Source organism: Macaca fascicularis, chromosome 12 (assembly GCF_037993035.2).
Source record: "Macaca fascicularis isolate 582-1 chromosome 12, T2T-MFA8v1.1".
Lineage (NCBI taxonomy): Eukaryota > Metazoa > Chordata > Mammalia > Primates > Cercopithecidae > Macaca > Macaca fascicularis.
In genome coordinates, this window is record NC_088386.1 from 9,901,545 (window position 1) to 9,906,396 (window position 4,852).

Here is a 4,852-nt window from a genome sequence, read left to right on the forward strand (position 1 = left end):
GAAAGATTGTAATAGACCATTACAACAATATTTGAGATTCCAAAGAGAACTTTCGTTTTTAAAAGGCCTTTGTTGAAGCATTTGAGCTTTACCTCTCGTGAACTGAGGAAATATGGAGGTTTCGAGCATTTCTGTCAGCACACAATCATTCACGGCCACATTCTAGAAGCTTCGTTTCCACCTTTCCCTATAGAAGGTAATGCCCACTTCCCAGAAGGCCACCCCACCAGAACCACCACCGAGGGATTCAAAGCTCCAGAGTTCAAAAGTGATCAGAACCCACAATTAGCAGTCCATAGCTTGGCTTCCATGTTTGAAGAAGAGCAGACACCAGAAAATATAATTCCAAACAGAATATGATTGTCTCTATGAGGTAATAACTACAACCACCTCGGACTGAAGTTTTCTGTCCACAGTTTCTTTTAGTACAATGCCTTCATTCCCAATGCTGCTTATAGCATCATAGGTTTCAGAAATTAAACAATATATTTTTAACATTCCACAGTAATCATCACTTCCAAAACTGCAATATGCATCTGCATGCTACACTGACATATGATACTTAAGTATTTCATCATATATCTACTCTTGGTCTCAAATAACAGAATCAAAAACACTATACAGGACAAAACACCACAGAACTTTGTAATATCCCCTTCCCCAGTTGTTAGGAGGTAGCACTTTTTCTAAAAAGGAAGTGATGAAAAATCCAAAAGTTTTACATCCAATGTTTGACATCGCATTTCTGCTTTATCAGCTTCTGGCACCACCATATCCCGAAGCCACTCTGGTTTTCATATGTGAGTCTGAATATGCAGAATGGCTGCCTGAGTCTTCATGAAGCAGCAGATAAGCGTGGCTACTCCACGTCCTGGAGCATAACGGAGGATAGGATGGGAGGATGACGAGGATAGGATGGGAGGGTGACGCAGGATAGGACGGGAGGGTGACAAGGATAGGATGGGAGGGTGACGGAGGACAGGACGGGAGCGTGACAGAGGACAGGACGGGAGGGTGACGGAGCACAGGACGGGAGGATGACGAGGATAGGATGGGAGGGTGATGGAGGATAGGATGGGAGGGTGATGGAGGATAGGATGGGAGGGTGATGGAGCACAGGATGGGAGGATGATGAGGATAGGATGGGAGGGTGATGGAGGATAGGATGGGAGGGTGATGGAGGATAGGATGGGAGGGTGATGGAGCACAGGATGGGAGGATGATGGAGGATAGGGTGGGAGGATGACGGAGCACAGGACGGGAGGGTGACGGAGGACAGGACGGGAGCGTGACGGAGGACAGGACGGGATGGTGACGGAGGAGAGGATGGGAGCGTGACGGAGGATAGGACGGGAGGGTAATGGAGGATAGGATGGGAGGGTGAGGAGGATAGGATGAGAGGATGATGGAGGAAAGGATGGGAGGTGCCATGAGCCTGAGAAGGGCATTGCTGCTCTATTGCTGCCAAACAAATATTCTAACATTCGTCCAGTTTCCAGGACCTCAACTTTCTTGCAAAAGTACTGCCAAAACCAGAAGTTGCACCACAACCAGGATTCTGCGGTCCTGTGAACTCAGACTTTGAGCCTGGGAAGGAGGTCCTGCTGAGTTGGTGAATCTCTGATAACAGTGGGAGGATGGAGGACACTCAGAATACAGTGCAGCAGAACACTGACCACCACTGAGGAACAACTTATACACCACAAAGGCAAGAGCAAGGAGCACACGATGCTGATCAACCTGCCCACGCTGCGGGAATCTGGGGACCACTACTTACAGTGACCAGTGAGAAAGGGGTAAAGCCGTGGTGTTTTCCAGACTCTCCCCATTTCTGCTCACCAAGTTCTGTAAAATCTAGATTATGTTCCCAAACACAGGAACCTCTTAGTACATACTGGTCTTCAGAGGACTCATAGCCTTCACAGCTCACCAGTTTTTCCAAATTTGCATGCAGTATCTAAATCGATCTCACATTCCCATAGCAAGGTTCCAGCCCGGGGCAGGGCCTGCAATTGGCAGAAGCAAAAGCAGGTCAAAGAGTGGCCTTAGCTCTTAGTGAAGACAGCACACAGCTACCAGGCGCCCGTGGCCTGAGCTGGGCTGCACTGCAAGGCTGGGAGCTCCAACAGCGGCAAAGGGAAGGTCCTTCAAAGATATTTTAAGTGACCGGGTGCGGTGGCTCACGCCTGTAATCCCAGCACTTTGGGAGGCCGAGATGGGAGGATCACGAGGTCAGGAGATAGAGACCATCCTGGCTAACACGGTGAAACCCTGTCTCTACTAAAAATGTTTTTTAAAAAAAATTAGCCGGGCGCGGTGGCGGGCGCCTGTAGTCCCAGCTACACGGGAGGCTGAGGCAGGAGAATGGCGTGAACCTGGGAGGCGGAGCTTGCAGTGAGCCAAGATTGCGCCACTGCACTCCAGCCTGGGCAACAGAGCAAGACTCCGTCTCAAAAAAAAAAAAAAAATATATATATATATATATATTTTTTTTTAAAGGAAGGCATTACCCCTGTATCCATGGCATTGACATGTCATTAGCTTCTCCTCCTATGCACTTGTTCATCTGTGTGTGTGTCTGTGTGTGTGCCTGTGTCTCTGTACATGTATGTGTCCATGTGTCTGTACATATGTCTCTGTGTGTGTCTGTGTATCTGTGTGTGGTGTGTGCCTGTGTGTGTCTGTGTCTGTGTATGCCTGTGTCTATGTACATGTCTCTGTATGTCTGTGTGTCTGTGTGTCTGTGTGTGCCTCTGTGTCTGTATATATCTGTATATCTATGTGTGTGCCTTGCATGTTTGTGTGTCTCCGTGTGTGTCTCTGTGTGTGTGCCTCTGTGTGTCTGTGCATATGTGTCTCTGTGTGTGTCTGTGTCCCTGTGTGTGTCTGTATGTACTTGTGTATTTGTGTGTCTCTGTGTGTGTGTCCATGTGAAGGCTACTTAAGTGACTGCCATCTACTCACTCTCAGAAAATCAGGAGATGGTGTTTGGATTACATATTTATTAATGAACTCTTAGCAAAGTGAAGCTACCCTCCTCAGGCTGACACTGGCACTTAAGGTCAACCACTGTCTTAGTTAAGACCCTTTGGTTAATTACATAAACCAACCTCAGAAGAACCTAAGTTGGTTTATCTAAAGTGTGAGGACAAAACTATTTTCATTATATTTCAAAAACATGATCTGCCTTTTTTTTATTATCTGCCTTTTTAACTCTCATTCACTCATGAGGATGCAGTGGAGTTTTCCAGAGGCCACGTGGCATGGCAAAAGATTGTATGTAGAGGCAAAGATAAGAATCTGGCCATCCTAGCCTGGGCACGGTGGCTCACGCCTGTAATTCCAGCACTTTGGGAGGCCAAGGCGGGCAGATCACGAGGTCTGGAGATCGAGACCATCCTGGCTAACACGGTGAAACTCCGTCTCAACTAAAAATACAAAAAACTAGCGGGGCGTGGTGGGCGCCTGTAGTCCCAGCTACTCTGGAGGCTGAAGCAGGAGAACAGCGTGAACCCGGGAGGCAGAGCTTGCAGTGAGCCAAGATCGCGCCACTGCACTCCAGCCTGGACAACAGAGTGAGACTCCGTCTCAAAAAAAAAAAAGAATCTGGCCATCCTTTGTGAGGTTTGACATGAAAGAGATCTGCAAATGGGTTTATGGTTATTTTTCAATGAATTAATAAATATTATTTAAATTTCTCAGTTTTAAATTCTAAATTCAGGACATGCCAATACATATAATCCACAAAAACAAAGTTTGTTTGGGGTCCTCCACAAGATTTAAAAGTGTAAAAGTTTTCCTGAGACCAAAACTTTTTAAAAACCACTATCTTAAGTGAACTAACATCACAAGAGAAATCCTAAATAAGGATACCGAGTTTCAACACAGACCCAGCCAAAGCCAGGGAGCCCCTTACGAGCCTGGGATCTGGAACCCAGAACTGAGAAGCGGTCAGGACCCCAGGCAGCCTTGTCTTGGGTTCCTTCTTTTCTCCGGTGGCCGGCATCTGGTCTCTGTTCCTCTCTGTAAGTCTGTCTCTCCCTCCACCCTCTTCAGCTCTTTGGTCATCGTTCTGTGCCGCACATCACAGAAACAGCTGCCCAGGGGCCCTGTACTCCACTCATCTCAGAAACTATCCCACCCGCCCCGTTGGTAGAGGAAAGCACTTCTCAGAGGAGAAGGTCTCGGTAAACTGAAGACATCCCGAGGGTGCCATATTTCAATCATTCCATTCACTGGGTGCTTTGCTCCAGTATCTTCTACACCCCTCCAGGCTCTGCCGGCCTCAGGACACCCTACACAACACTGCCAGGCAAGGCATCTGACGGCTTAGCTCACATCAAGCTGGTCCCTTCATCCAGCACTTTTTCAAACCCAAATCACAAAGAGGAAGACGTTGTAAGGGAAAGTGATGTTGATTTGGGAATGGACACTGCGATGGGAATTTACGCGGGTGTACTCAGGGAGGTAAAGGAAGACAAGGATTTTTAAGGGGGAAACGAGGAGGGTTACATAAATCATTTTGAGAAAATTATCCTTGGCCACAAGGATCAAGAACAAGAGTGGTGTCAGTCCAAGGTTGGACAGGCAGTTGCTGGGTAAATGTCCCTGCAGAAGTATTTTGAGTGTGTGTAAGGTTGTAGTGGCCTTTGTGCAAGGTTGTGGTTTTTGCAGAACCTTTTGTGATAGTTCTTATTGTCCGGCATTTGTGCATGAGAACCCTTCCTTCATGGCCTGCCCCTGCTCCAGTGTTAATGTTTCAACACAAGTGACTCCATTTTGATTGACAACTTTCACAACCTGAGTGGCCCCCTCTGGATGTGAAAAATCTAATATTCAAGGCTCCCCACGG

At 47.3% G+C, this 4,852-nt stretch overlaps 1 pseudogene; it reads right to left on the reverse strand.

The window, feature by feature from the left end:
* Positions 1 to 794: 794 nt before the first annotated feature.
* Positions 795 to 4,006, reverse strand: LOC123567870 (uncharacterized; annotated as a pseudogene).
* Positions 4,007 to 4,852: the final 846 nt, after the last annotated feature.